We start from the raw sequence: 15,294 nt of genomic DNA on the forward strand, positions 1-15,294 counted from the left end.
CCAACACGCGAGCGTAGAGCACAGTGTCAAAAGCCCTTACAAAATAAAAAGAATACTACATCTACATGGACCCAGAAATCAAGACAGTTTGAAATGCTGTGAACGAATTCCACTACGTTAGTTTTGCCTGAATACCCTTTTCTAAAGCCATGCTGGAATTAAAAAAAAGAAATTGACAGAGTCAACTTAGTTGACAACGTGGTAGTACATGATGTGCTCCATTAGTTTACAGGAAACCCTAAAAAGTGGAGCTGGTTAATAGATAGAAGGAGCATAGTTGTCACCTCTTCTGAAGACAGGAATAAGCTTGAGACCTATGTCCTCGACTCGCACACATACTAAGAACCTTTGACACAGATTAACGTATCTTCATTCCAGCTCTTTCACTTTCAGATGTTCATCTCTGTTGAGTGGTCTGTCATTCTTGTAATACAGATTGGAATTGAAATGCAGGTGCATAAGGGATGCTCTGAAAGAAAAGTGTTTGGTTTTAGTCCTCTTAATGTTTTTGAAAACGAAAACAAACTTCACGGTGACTATTCTTCTGAAATGAGCAATTCCAGGATGACAGCAAAAAAAATATATCTTGCCATATCATTATATCCACCTGGCATTTCAATTGAATAATGGCAGTTGAAGATGACGATGATTCAATTTAATGACGCATACGCAACTCGGGCTATAGTGTGCCAAAACCATGGTAAAACTGTGACTTGTTAAATATCAGACGATTATACTAAAATAATATACTTTGTTGGTTGGTAAATTGAGATGTAGACAAAAACATGATGTGATAAAAATAAGCAATTGAAGAAAAGGCAATTGTTGGCTTTGTGTGACTGATGTCGAGTTTGCCACACTACGTGTTGAATAATAATGTACGCTGATACGCTGTAGCATATAAAGTACAATCATACACACGCTCAATATGTGGTGGATATGTGAAACCAATATACACATACTTACATTTCAAACTTTCTTGAAAAAGGCAATCCAAGTCTGTCGGATTTGCCAGACTCTACACAAAGCCAGTAAGCACAGTGTGGAATGACTGATTCATCTTTCGAAGGCAGAGGCGCAGCTACCACGACGCTTCGTTATCTCAATGCTTCGGAGCGGCATAGCCTAGTAAGAAGCCATCAGAAGGATCTCATAACGATAACTTGGTCGAAAAAGTGGAGGGTTCTGTGGGATATGTAAGAAAGCATACGCGTTACACAACAGCTACGAGAATGATCGACTGCACCTGCATGGTTTTCAGTACGTAGACTTGGAACTGAAAAATAAATGTGCTAACCTTGTTGATACTACTTTTCCGTCAGGACCACACGAGAGCACATTTGGTTTCTTTAGTTGAAGGTATCATCAGGTCCCCATGCTCCTTTGAGATGCAGCAGACAGAAGTTCGCTGAGGCGAGTGACTGCCGTTGCGGTTCGTCGCTTCGCAGCAGATCAAGAACAGTACACCGCAACGATAGGTGAAACGTTCAGAATATGGTGACCAACTCTAACACCAACCCAATGACCCGAACAAAGAGGATGAACCGGGAGTCACACAAGTTCGCAGTTCGCAAGCTCGGCATACGGCATCCATTACAGCTGACCGGATACGGAAGCATATATCGAACGCCGTGTACAGATTGAAAAGAAAATCGTAGAAACTGTTGCAGGTGATAAATGCAGGGTATATTTTTCTTTTTGAGGCTCTGTAACAAAAACATATTAACTAGAAATGCCATTTCATGAAGGAAATTCACAGATATTGCGTGACCACGTGACGCGTTTGAGCCAATTGTGGGTGTTGCGAGTGGCCCCCGTGTTGACGTCATCTTGATGGTGGACCGGGGTGGATATTCTATATAAACGTATGTTTTCTCGGTTTGACGCTAGGCGTGCTGCACTCGGATGAAGTCGAATGTTTAAAATTCGAGCTTAGAGAAACCGTGGAGTTTTAATGCGTGAATTTTCGCATGGAGAGTCCTTGTTGGGTGCTTTATCGACTACAGGTACGAAAGAGCTCCCACAGTTTCTGGTCAGAGTCCCTTTAAGAAGATTTTGGGCTCGCTCCTCGCGAAACACCTTGCATATCTAAGTTCATCAGCACAAGTTGCTTAGACAGGACGTCTTCCGCGAGGGACGTTAAACACGGTGTACCATGTGGTGAGCTTTCATCGCCCTCCCTCAGAGAATCTGTTGTGCTGCTTGTTCCTTCGCGTGCGGAACGGACGCGCTGACGCCGTGAGGTTGTGGGAACTGAGGTTTCCACAACAGGAAAGTCCCAAAGCTGCAAAAGCCGATTCCGTGTGGTTGAAAATTTATAAGTATTCATGGCAAACATATACATGGTTCCTAAAACACTGTGTTTATGTGGTGCATACGTGTTTCAGAAAAGAGGCGCAACACAATTGGTCGGCTACAGACGCGTACATGCTCACTCGACAATTGCTCATCGTTGAAGCGCTGAATCAGGTGCACTGCTCGCTGCATTAGCGCGCGCGCTAACGCACACATGCACACTTTTCTGTCACTGCTAAAAACGGGGAATATGCTTGTAAAAATGGAAACGTACTGCTGAAAACGGCTATTCTGCTGATCCGTAACGGTGCTGCAATAATCTCTGTTGTTGCAATAATGTGTGTGAAAGGTACAACAGCATGCGCGTACGTGTGTAAAGATGTGTTGCTATGTTCGTACGAATTGATATACATGCAGCAATATGCGTAGTGTAAGATAACGATATATAATATCAAATGATAAAGATAATATAAGTTAATAATATGATATAGTATACTAATAAGAACTTCATATTGAGCAGTGATATGGAATCGGTATTTTATGACCCCATTCGAGGCATGTGTCGTCGGGTTCCCCGTTCCTGTTAGTTTCTCGCAATTCAGTTCACTTCTAACGGATGTAGCTATGCTACGCATGTTCACGTACAGTTCGATGACCGGGAGGGGTGGGTTTTTTCTATTTCTATCTTTTCATCTTTTCATTTTTCTTTTATTTAGGGGATCCTTAATAATAATGATGGAATTATGTTATGCATGTTAATTAAAGTTACGATATATACAGTCGACCCCCGTTTATCCGGCCGGTGCCGTTCCCGGCGAAATCGTCCGGATACCGGGGCATCCGGATAAATGAAACGACCGAATGGGAACGTCCTACAGAGCAAGGTTTAATTGAAACATAGAAATCTCGTCAATGACAGCTGTTACATATAGGGCCGCGATAAAGATCCTCCACTGGTCCCTCGAAGATCCGCATCGGCGGTCCTACGACGTCCATTTCGCATAATTTTCTCTTGATTAGCACGGTAGTACGGGCGTAGTTAAAACGTAATCGGGAGCAAATGTGTACGTTCGTGAGACGTACCCAACATCCACAACCCGACGTTCGCTGGATGTTGACGGGCGGTTAATGGTTCTGTGGGATAGTGGCGTAGCCACTCGATTCCTGCAAACTTTTGCTAATTCCATAGAGGTGAGCCACGCTGTTGCTCTGCTCGAAGAATGTCAGTGCGGTCGCAAAGTGTCGATGTCCGAGTCTTGTTTCTCACTGCGTCATCGGCACCGTCTTGCTGCACATCATCGGAGGCAAGAGCAGCAATCACACCGTCATCAGTCATAGCTGCACACGCGTCATCATCCTTTGCAACGTCAACGTAGTCAGAAACCGCAGCATCATCTACGGCAGTCTCAGTGAGTCTCTGCACCAGGGATCGCAGCTGAGCTAGGGGAATGTCTTCATCGGTCAACGGGCCGTAAGCAGCAGGCCCTTGGGTTGGAGTTTTCCCTTCTAGAACCGGACAGTTGCTCGAGATATTTCCAAATGACTCGACTGGCCAACGTGACCCAACGCACACAAATAGAAAAGGGGGTCATCGTGCATGGTTGTCTCCCTTACGGAGGAATGTAGGTCCCTGACGTGTGACGGGAATAACCCCAACACAGGGAGAAGGGTGACGAAGCAGGGTCAGCGTCTCCTCTTACTCACGGTAGTCCGGATAACTGAAGCTGGATTACAAGAATTTTCAATTTTCGTTCCCTGGAAGTCTTGTCCGAGTCCGGAAGCTGAAGTCCGGATAAACGAGAACAAAATACATGCAGGAAAATCCGTTCCCGTGCCTTTTGTCCGGATACCGCGGGATCCGGATAAATGAAGTCCGGATAAACGGGGGTCGACTGTAATACATTCTTAGCCGGACGTTTGCTGTCGAGGTCCAACCAAGAATGGAATTTGTACATTTTGTACATTTGGAATTTTATGGATGGAATGAGCACAGTATACAATAATGCCATATGGATACGCGAATACTGAGACATACTGAAGAAGACAATAAGTATGAGTAGTTTTGTGACTTCCGTACCCGGGTTTCAAGGCTTTCTTTTATTTGTTGATTGTTATAAAAAAGCAACGAGGGCACCATCTATACTGTTTTTTAAGGTGTCTTACGCAACGAGGTGGACGTCCTCTCAATAACAATTCGTAACTGTTGTTGGGCTAATTACCTTATGCTCATTAATCGACTATTTGAATAGGGTGTGTCACGGTAAAGTGAGAAAGCAAAGTGGGAGTAACAGTCACTTTCCAGATCAACCGCTTTGCGGTTCAGATAAGTTGTCGACGGTGGATGTCATATCCTTCCTTTGGTTCTGATAGGCGCTGTTTTGGTTTCACCTCATCCGCATAGCAGAATGGGAGCATCGAACAACTAAAAACATCCAAAGGGCACAGCAAATGCCCTGGGTGCTATGAGTACTTTTATGACTTCCGTCCCCCGGGCTTCGAGGTTTTCTTTTATTTGTTGATTGTTATAAAAAGCTACGAGGGCACCATCTATACTGTTTTTGGAGATGTCTTACACAAAGAGGTGGACATCCTCTCAATAAGAATTCGTGACTGTTGTTTGGCTGGTTACCTTATGCTCATGAATCGACTGTTTGAATAGGGTGTGCCACAGTAAAGTGAGAAAGCAAAGTGTGAGCAACAGTCACTTTCCAGATCAACCGCCTTTGCGGTTCACAGAAGTTCACATAAGGAATGTCTTGCTAGTTGTACTTTTACCTGTTGCTAGTATTTTGCATTTCACGCAAACCGCGACTTTTAAAAGTTGTTTATTACACTTCATGTAATAAAAGCTGGCTTGGGCTTGTATTTCTTCGAACGAGGTTTTCCTTACTTTCGCACAGTCGCAACATTTGAATAAATTTCTCTGAAGAGAATTTCGCTTCACTTTTTCGTGTTATGTCTACCAGCTGCTTCGTGTATGATTCCAAATGTCAAGGTGTTTCATTAGAAGAGGTTTTACACAATTGCGACCTTTGCACAGTTTAAAATTAGTTTAATTAGTTTTTCGTATGCGTCATGTGTGAAAACAATTTATCAAGGAGCTGCCCTACTCGTACAGTACAGGAGAACACTTTGAACTTTCCTTTCTCTTTTGCGTATTATTAATTCTTTAAAGCGGTCCCCCCAGGGAAAGTTTTGCAAGTAATCTACAGCGGTTTGCAAAAGAGTCACCTGTCGAGAACGCCAACACTGAACGAGGCTGTTCATCAAGCGTGAGGTGAGCATATTCTTTCATATTGTCCGTTCCTTAGGAAATTCAAATTGGGAGTACATTTACACGTAAGATGAATCAGCCTATATGTGTGGCGACATGTTGCACGTGCCGCCGTGATCGAATCCGAGATCTTGAACTTAGCAAATCAACACCAACATCAACACCTAGCCAACACGTTCTCTCGTTGTCTCGCCCTAGTTTGTAGGCACGAAATTCTGAGGACGACAACGAAGATAAGAGCCCGCTTGCATGAAGGTTCAGGCAATTCCTCATCTCTACTGTTTGTGCCTTGTTAGTGTACTGTTAGTGGTGCCCTCGGTAGCTTTGGTAATGCTTTGTGGACACGGTACTGCCTTCGACGCTTATCTTTCTTAGAGCACTGGCAAACCTACCGAAGACAGCACTGAGGAGTTGCCTAAACATTCGTTTAAGCAGGTCCAGGTTTACTTTAAGTGAGGGCACATCACGTGTCAGGGAACGGCAGCAAGAGGATCGACAGGGATTCATAGTAGAGATGTTGGGACATAAAACGGCCGCGCCTAGAACGAAACGACGGACGGAGGTATTGCATTTCCCACCTCCCATAGTCCCATATGAGCTCACTGCGATTTCCTTTTTTTTTCTTTCTCTCTTTTTTTTTTGCACGTTACAGATCTCACGGCTCTATCTACGGGACAACGGCCCAATTTTAGCACTTCACAAAATTTATCATAAAAGCTCGTCAAGGCTGTTAACACAAAATGACGCCGAAGTAAGCAACACCGCAAATAGGTATATGAAGAGTGGAATACGAAGGAGAAAATAACTCTGAACTTAAGAAGATTTTGGGCTCGCTCCTCGCGAAACACCTTGCATATCTAAGTTCATCAGCACAAGTTGCTTAGACAGGACGTCTTCCGCGAGGGACGTTAAACACGGTGTACCACGTGGTGAGCTTTCATCGCCCTCCCTCAGGTGGGCAAAAGCAATCCACAGACCGACCGCTGTGGCGTCGCTCATGATCTCAGTTTTCTCACGACGTATACTCCCAATTATTATTATTATTACTTCATCAGCGTTTCCTCCTTTCGGTATGAGAGCAGAGGCCATTAAAATATTTGCCAGAGGGCGGCACCGCTTGCGTAAGCGTGCCGTTGCAGATAAACGACTTGTCTTGCCCATAACGCGCTGTGGACAAGAAACGACAATATACTCTATTCCAATGGAGTCTACTTCAAGCGTGATGAGTAAGTGGTGAAATGAATGTGGCAAGTGAAATGCGCAAGAGAGGAAAACAGCCCGTTATACCGTTTTCACACGGAAAATTGAGTGTCATTCCCTGCGAATGACATTCGCACTAAATACATTTCTTCCGTATCGTATGGCGAACATACATGCGAATGGCATTTGGCCAATGAATGAGCTCGGGGAACGTATTCGCTTTTCCTTCTCGCACCGAATGCGCGTCTTTGCAGTAGAGAGGTAGCAAGAACAACAACAATAAACCGTTTCAAGAAATCAAACACGAATGACAAATTCCATATCTCATCACGACTTTGATAATTTTTGACAGGAAGGAAAGAAGAACTAAATGCTGTTTTTCGTAGAACTACCCTCGCTCACAGTCGCCATGTTTTTTTTTAAATTCAATTCAATTCTTTATTTTCCAAACAAGTTGGTGGGGAGGTCAGGCAAAAAGCTGCTAGTGTGCAGCTTGACGCGGCCCGACCCCCTGTGTACATTTGGCAGCGCGGCACACATCGTTCATGCAAAAAGCATAATGTCCAACATCCATCTGCTAACAATATATATAAAAAAAGAAAATACACACATACAAGAAAATGTTGGCAGATAGTCAGATAGTCTAGTCGGACAGAGTGGTAGATTGTCTTCTCACTTGTGTTTGCTTGTGATAGTACTCAGCCAACTAAGCGTCGTCGAAATGACGATCTGTTTCTTCCAGTAGCTCCATGCAAGGCCTACGAATTACGTTTGGTGCGACGGTCATTCACTGGCAATGCCATTCAATTTGTCGTGTGACAGGGGTAGTATCACTGTCAGCCAAATTTATACCTTTAAAGGTATAAATGGCTTGTCCTGTGGCGCATCCCCCAAAAGGGATAAAAATTATACCACCAGGTGAGGTATAATAATTTATCCCTCCAGCAAGGTATGAAAATTTAGACCTTGGGGTGCAAAGTATACACCATACATAGGGTATAACTTCAATACTGCAGGGTATAAATTTAATCCCAGTAACAGGGTATAGCAAAGGTATCAAAATGTAGACCCGTGGGTGCAAAAAGAATACCATTCACAAGGCATAACTTAAATACCTCAAGGTATAAACTGAAACTGAACAGGGTATAGCAAAGGTATAACAAAGTAAACCTTGGGGAGTAAAATATGTACCATTGAGAGGTTCAAATTATATACCCCGAGGTATCTATTTAGTCAATAGAACATGGTATAGTAACGGTATAGAAATCCACGCCTTTGGGTGCAGAATAAATACCGTTTAGAAGGTTTCTATCAGGTAATTTGAAGGTATAAATTTAATCTAAGCAGCAAGGTACTACAAAGGTACAGAAATCTAGATCACTGGGTGCAGAACAGTATCTTTCTTTGCACCAAAAGCACGCAAGGAATAAAGTGCGTCATGTCTGTACCTAAAATAACTTCAAAGACAATGCGAAGTTTTGTGAACCAAACGCAAAAATGTTTATTTATAGTACTACATAAATAAATTTACAAAATCAATGCACTTCTCCCGAGCCTTTGTCTCTTCGAGCTTCAAAATTGCACTTTGGATGATGTTTATATCGATGAGCTTGATTATGGGGCAGAGAGGCAGCTCTTGTTCATGAAAAGACTTTTTTTTTTAAATAATGCCTACATGCAAAGCAAGCGTATTTTGTTCTCACCTCTATGATAAGTGACGAAGACTACTTATTTTATCTCCGCGAAATTAATTTCAGGGCAAGGACGCACAGGTCACCTGAAATAGCACATATTGAATATTTAGTGTCCCTAAAATGGGAAAAAGCAAAAGAGAAAAACTTACCATCGCTATCTGCAATGAGGAGTAGTTCAGCCTCCGTGCCGTTTTCCTGTACGATCATCAAAAGATCTTCAAATCCCTGCTGCGCTTGTGCGACGAGTTCTCGTTGGACGGAACAATATTCTGAACTCAAGCAGCAGCTATACACAAAAAGATGAGAAGCTGTCAGTTTCGTTAAACGGCAAAAAGAACGACAAGCAATAAGTAATGATGTAGTTAAAGGGCAGCTTATGATACACTACATCAAAATACGTGCATACACAGTGATATTTATCAAAACGAACACAACTATCTATCTTTTACTTGGAATTTGGCGGTTTCAAATTGTATTCTGCATTTTTCCGCACAGAACGTCGCTGCCAATATTCCGCCAACGAAATCCGATATATATCGATATATCATCTTCTAATCCATCAACATATACGCTAAATGCAAACAGTAAACGCAAAACGGGCTCGTATGTCATATAATAACAAACGTAAACGCAAAAAATTACATACGCACGAAGGAAGAAGGTACAGGCGACAGGACTGCGTTCGCTTGTCTTGTCGTCTGTTCCTTTGTGCGCATGAGTCACTTGCTGCGTTTATGTTTGAAATTACTCTAACACACTCTAAAACACTCTTACATGCGGGTCGATTGAACGATAATTGGGGCGAAAGACATAGAAGGTCGACGAGAATGGCAAAAGAACTTATGTCAGGTTCGTCTAGTACTGCACAAACACGTGGGCACATCATACATTTGTGTGCACAGACTCCGGCCTCTACATTATGAAGTTTATCCACCAGCAAGCCTGCACCTACGCCATTTTGCCAGGTCACAACTGTTACACAAACCATCAATACTATTAATCTAGAGGCGTTCAGCTCTCCTTAACCAAAAATAAATAAGGCAAGTTCTCTTACCAAGATGTTGCAAGCATTGCAGTCTAAAAAATCAACAAACTTTCGGTGAGGTTTCCATGCGTTGGCCCTTGGAGGCGAAGAATCACCATGCAAAACATCCGCATAACTTGGTTGTATGCTTGACCTGCACAGTCTGCACTGGCGCTCGCTCGTGGAAGGCCAGTTCTGGCAGACTCTGGCACGAATACCCCATTGATAACAAGAAGTCCCATGAGAAGCGAGGCCCATTCTCCTCTCTTACTTTTCTGGGTCGGTATTCAAGAACTCTAAAACGTTATTGTGTGTGGGCAGAGGGAGATCTCGTATCCGACTTCGAGTCGTGTTTGTGACGTTGTGTGCCCCGTGTGTGCCCTTCATCGCCCCCTGTCTCGGGGTTTTGCCATTATGATCCTCCCAGAAAATTTTTCAATGTTGCAAGGTTGACGTTAATAGAGGCCATCACGTTGTTCACCTTTAAAACGCGACGCTTCTTTGCCCTTCTGACATTTATATAAATTAAATAATACGCCAAGACTCAAAACCCCGTGTAGCATGCTTTTCATACATCCGCCCTTCTTTCTCCAACATGCATATAACAGAGGAAAGGGTAATAAAACCACATGACCACAACAGTAATAGTACCCGCAATCTCTTTCGATACGATTGATACCAACACGCGTATAGCTCTGAAGCTGGAAGTATAATGTCGAGGACACCGAAAAAAAAAAAGGCACACACACGAATGGAGTGCTACTGGAAATTCAAAATCAGACCCAGTAAGGTTCATTTTCAAATTACCTTCCTTTATTTCATTTTTTCATTTGTTACCATTGTCCCCTTAATTGACAACAACTACATGAATGACGATGGGATGAGGTGATTCACGGCAACAAGTGCGGTAATTAAAAAAATTACTCCCCATTATTTATTCCATAGACACCTCTGGGGTTGCTGTCATTTCGGGTATCCAAAAATGAAAAAAAAAAAAAAATAGTCATAGATAGGTCAGTATTTCTTGCAGCCGACCACAGCAAACAATTCCATCATCACCACCCTCATAGTTCATAACAACAAATGCCACACGGTAACGAGTAGGGAGATTGCCCATAAGAGAAATATATCAAAGCCGAGGATAATTCAGGTTGATTTTATAAGTTAGATTTTAAATTAAGATGATGTGTACGGATCCAGGACAATTGCTCACCGGACGATTGCTCACCGGACAATTGCTCACCACAGAACCGCTGAAGCCGGACAATTGCTCACCGCCTCTTTCACCGCACTTATATGTAATTTGATTTCGCGGTTTTATGTGATGTGATTTTATTTATCGTTTATCGTTTATGGTGCTCATATACTGGACTTTTTATTTGTTAGCAGAACTTGGGTGTACCTCGAAATAAAGTGATCGAAATCCCCATTTCAAAACAAACTACTGTAAATAAATGTTATCTGGCTATACAATGCACAGTTGCGCGCGGGAAACTGCCAACAGCGAACTTAGACTAACCTGGACATAGCGGTGCAAACACTGAACTTGGACCAACTTAATAATAAACTAACCACCGTACTGTTCAGTCGTCTCCGCCCTACTAAGCCTAACGAGCGCTAAAATGTGGCTTTCGTTCGCTAAACCGACTTGGACAGATATAGAAAATTCGTTAATTTTAGTGGTTAAATAATGATGTGATTTTAAATCTTCCCCGTCTCGTGTCTTGGGAGATCCTGGTGACGCAGGCATGAGCGTACCGAGAGGGGGACAAGGTCACTTTATAAAATTGCGCACTCTTTATTGATAGGTCATGATTTTTTTCCCAGAGTCATCATAATATGAATCTGTGAACACCCGCACAGTCCGCAGCGTCCGTCTCCAGGGAAGGAGGTGACGTGGTTGCACGCTTTGCCCCCCCCCCCCCCTGGGAAATAATCCTCTAGGAACGCCCCATGGACGGAGATCCTGACAAAGACGCTTCAGGTGTGCCTTCCAGTGGACGACCTCTCGCCTCACCCTCTTCACTGGTGGATTCCTAATCTATTTGAAGCAGCTTACACAGCTAGAAAAGAAGTTCAGCTAACATAAAAAAGTCAAGTGCCATAAACGCGAAATAAAATCACAATATAAGTGTGGTGAAAGAGGCGGTGAGCAATTGTCCGGCCTCAGCAGTTCTTGGTGAGCAATTGTCCGGTGAGCAGTTGTCCGGTGAGCAACTGTCCGGTGAGCAATTGTCCGGTGAGCAATTGTCCGCGCCCCGATGTGGATAAGTACATAGAAGGCTGTGCTATTGCAACAATAATATTTGACGTTAACGGAAAGGTAATATGGATAGTAATAAACGAAAGCAGAATCATATGAAATAGTGTTGCACATAAAAGCGAAAGGAGAAATGTAACATGAAATTCACGAGTGCTTTCCTACACGCGAACTGCAAATTCCTGGGTACGTAAATGCGCACTTTTTCTCTTTCTTACTTTTATTTTTCGTGCTAATTTCGTATTAATTTTACGTGCCATAAAGTTTGTCACCCACGCTGTTTATCCTTCAGATGGACAAACGCGTTTAACGATATGTTTGTAACGTTAACGTACTCGTGACCAGTGACTTTGCTCAGAATCGTGTACCCTTTGTTACCTCAACGTCAAGTTAGGTTAGGCCAGGTAAGTTTTTGCTAGGTTAGGTTACGGTAGGCCAGTGTAGGTTGCGAGTAATTATCCGCCTTTGGCGTTTCTGTGGTGAACAATTGTACGAGTGGCCGGAAGGGACAGCACCACAACAAGTATGACGCGAAAGTAAACTACTGTAAATAAATGTTATCTGACTATAAAATGCACAGTTGTGTGCGTGAAACTAATACCCCTGTCACACGACAAACAGAATGACATTCCCATCGAATGACAATCGCACCGAATGTCATTCGTTTGTCTTACATGGAGCTACACGAAGAAACAGAATGTCATTCGCAAATGATGTCACGATAGCGGTTCCGAAGGCGCTTGCCAATAATGATAAGCCTTTTGGCTAGTTTCTTCGAAGCGAAGGGGAATCACATTGCTAGGCTTGAATTTGATAACTTCTTTTGTCGTTTCATTTTCGTAGAGTTCATCCAATGTACTTAAACTCGCTATTTTTATGTGTCGGGTACCGTGTATCGTATGGTGCAGCATCTCGCATATGACTGACACTCAATGCGAACAGAGTATAGCTTCGAAATGTTGAAAACAGGAAGAGATGAAACATCTATTTATTATTTCCTATGATACAAGCTTTCGCAGAGAGCCCTTCTTGAGAACATGGGACGGGGAAAAGGGGGAACAAAAAGGTAAATGGTCGAAGAATGTTCCAAGCGCTCACCGTATTTGGGTCAGGTAGCTATGGAGGTTGAGTTCGAAAACCGGTTAAGGCTACGGCTGATCATCACATAAAAAAACGAGTTCTTGGCTTAGCTTGCCCAAAGAACAAGCTTTCCAACGGTACCAACATATTTCACGTAAGTTGCCGAGAAGCCGTGTAACCTTTGGGTGAAAATGACACTTTTCGGGTGATGAGTGGGACCATAGCCTTAAGTGTATATGCCTGTCTGTCTTGGTAGCAACTCATATCCTCCAAACGCCCATTTCCACCGACGTCCCAAATCAACCAAAAGCTCACTTCATCCGAAAAAATATTCGGAGGTTCTGAGCTTTCGGTTGATCTGGGCACGCGGGTGGCAGTGACCCATATCCCCCAAATGCTCTTTCCAACCGAGCGCCCAGAACCACCGAAAGCCGGATACTTGAAAGGACACGTTTCCCCTGTTTAACAGGGAGAGGAGGAAGAGCGACCGGTTTCCAAGTGTGCGGGAATCCAATGTACAGCTCGAATCAGAGTTAACTGGAACGCAACTTCGACTGGCGGAGCTAAAGCCCAGAGCTCTGTCCAAACGGCTGTGCTAAAGTCGGGGAGAGAGCAACCCTAGCGGCAATTTTTTCGCGCTCTCTTGAAACTATCGAGCAGCGGGTTGCCCAACTCTATCCGGTGTCGTCAAATCAGCACTGCAACGGTGGCAAGTGCCCTCATTGGCACGCACGTCGAAGTTCACGCAATTTCACAGATGACGGAACCCGAAGACGGGCGATCGCGATGCCGCAAGCTTGATCCAAGTGTACGAACTCTGCCCTGATTCAAAAGGGATGAGGCGGGCCTGATTCTGATCTTAAAACCGCTAGATCCCTGGCACTCATGTTCGGGTGGCAACTGTCATGTGATCCAGCTCGGGAGCCGACCTAGCAATTTTCGAGCGCTAGGCCGTATTGCCATAAAATGACCACCCGAATTCTCCATAAGTAGGACAGTCGAAACATTATTTCCCTGTATTTCTTCTAAGCGCCGCCAGGGTGGCTCTCTTCCCGATTCGGCGATCGAAGTCGCGTTCCAGTTAAGTTTGCCTCGAGCTGTATTTCCTGCAACTCACCAGAGAGGGTCACGTGATCCTAACCGTCACGTGGGTCCTTGGTAGCTGCTCATCCAGTGCTCGAAATGTTCTGTAACGTGATGTATGTATAGTCCGCCGACTTCTAGCATCTGGATCTCCGCTAGATGTAACAGATATGACTGATATAAAAATTTACTCCTTCTTTTGTTCCCGTGCTTAATAATTCTCCTAAGACATCTAGCATCTGGAACTCCGCTAGATGTAGCAGATGTGACTGATATAAAAATTAGAGCTGATGCACGGAATCTAAATTAAAGAAGCCTGAGCTTGGGACAGGACACTCACAAATGAGATCGCGTTCAAGAAGTGATCTGAACAGACATATATTTCTAAAATGAATTTTATTCGTATGCTTGTCGCTCACGGGAGAAGCACTATCTTCGGAAGCTCATGGAGGTCCGCGTCATGACTCATGAGGCACGGAAAAAGAACATGGGGGGAATGGTATGTCCTGTGGCTGGAACATGTATAGCGGGACGGCGGAAAACACACAAACCACAAGCGACTTCTGAAGAGTTTGACAGTTCAGACGATATGTTGGTTTCATGCATTCCTACTGCTTGCAAGCTTATTCTACAGTTTGTTTCAGACGGTTAATAGAGTGTCTTCTGAACGTCTGAACTGTATTAACAGAATGCATTAAAGAAAAGTAAAGGAGGTCCTTTTTGTAACCTTTTTAGGGACCTATGCCGTGGGCGCTTTATTATTATTCGTTTTCTGTTATCATGTGCCTGGACTCCAGTCACTCATATAGAAAATATCTCTCGATTCGGATCGGATCACTTCTTGAACGCGATCGACATCAATAATACCTTTCCTTTGCGAACTTCACTTCTGAATCAGTTGCAGGAAGTACATTGGATTCCCGCACGCCCAAGAACCGCTCACCCTTCCTCTGGCAACCACGTTGCCGACGCTGCCGCAGCGGCCGCTCACCACCAGGGCAAGTGTGTCCCAATTGTTCTCCCAAGGGGGGACAGACGGTCCCTTCTTCGTGACTGGGCTGCCTCCTCATCCGTCGAACAATGGCTTCGGGATGTCCCGGCCAGTACCATACTGGGAATTGTAGACCCAACCTTCTCGTGTCGCTTACCGGCATCTTTACCGCGCGTGATTAAGTCCCTCCTACATCGCTTACGGCTGAATGTTGCCTTTTCGCCGTACTACCGTTACCAGATAGGGTGTGCCAGAAGTCCCTTGTGCCCGTAGTGTGGTGTGCCAGCGACCGCGGACCATGTGATCATCGCATGTGCCGCTTATAGGAGGGAGCGTCACTTGTTGGCAAACGACTTTGCGCGGATTGACAGCCGACCCCTTGACCTCAGACTC

At 44.1% G+C, this 15,294-nt stretch overlaps 1 protein-coding gene across 1 annotated transcript in view; it reads left to right on the forward strand.

The window, feature by feature from the left end:
- LOC135378881 (uncharacterized) overlaps window positions 1-15,294 on the forward strand; it is a 57,824-nt gene that overhangs the window by 28,750 nt on the left and 13,780 nt on the right. The window contains exon 4 of the mRNA XM_064612032.1: window positions 5,471-5,572. The gene's annotated coding sequence lies outside the window, so the exon portion shown is untranslated. The remainder of the gene's footprint in view (window positions 1-5,470; window positions 5,573-15,294) is intronic.

Source organism: Ornithodoros turicata, chromosome 1 (genome assembly GCF_037126465.1).
Source record: "Ornithodoros turicata isolate Travis chromosome 1, ASM3712646v1, whole genome shotgun sequence".
Taxonomy (NCBI): Eukaryota; Metazoa; Arthropoda; class Arachnida; order Ixodida; family Argasidae; genus Ornithodoros; species Ornithodoros turicata.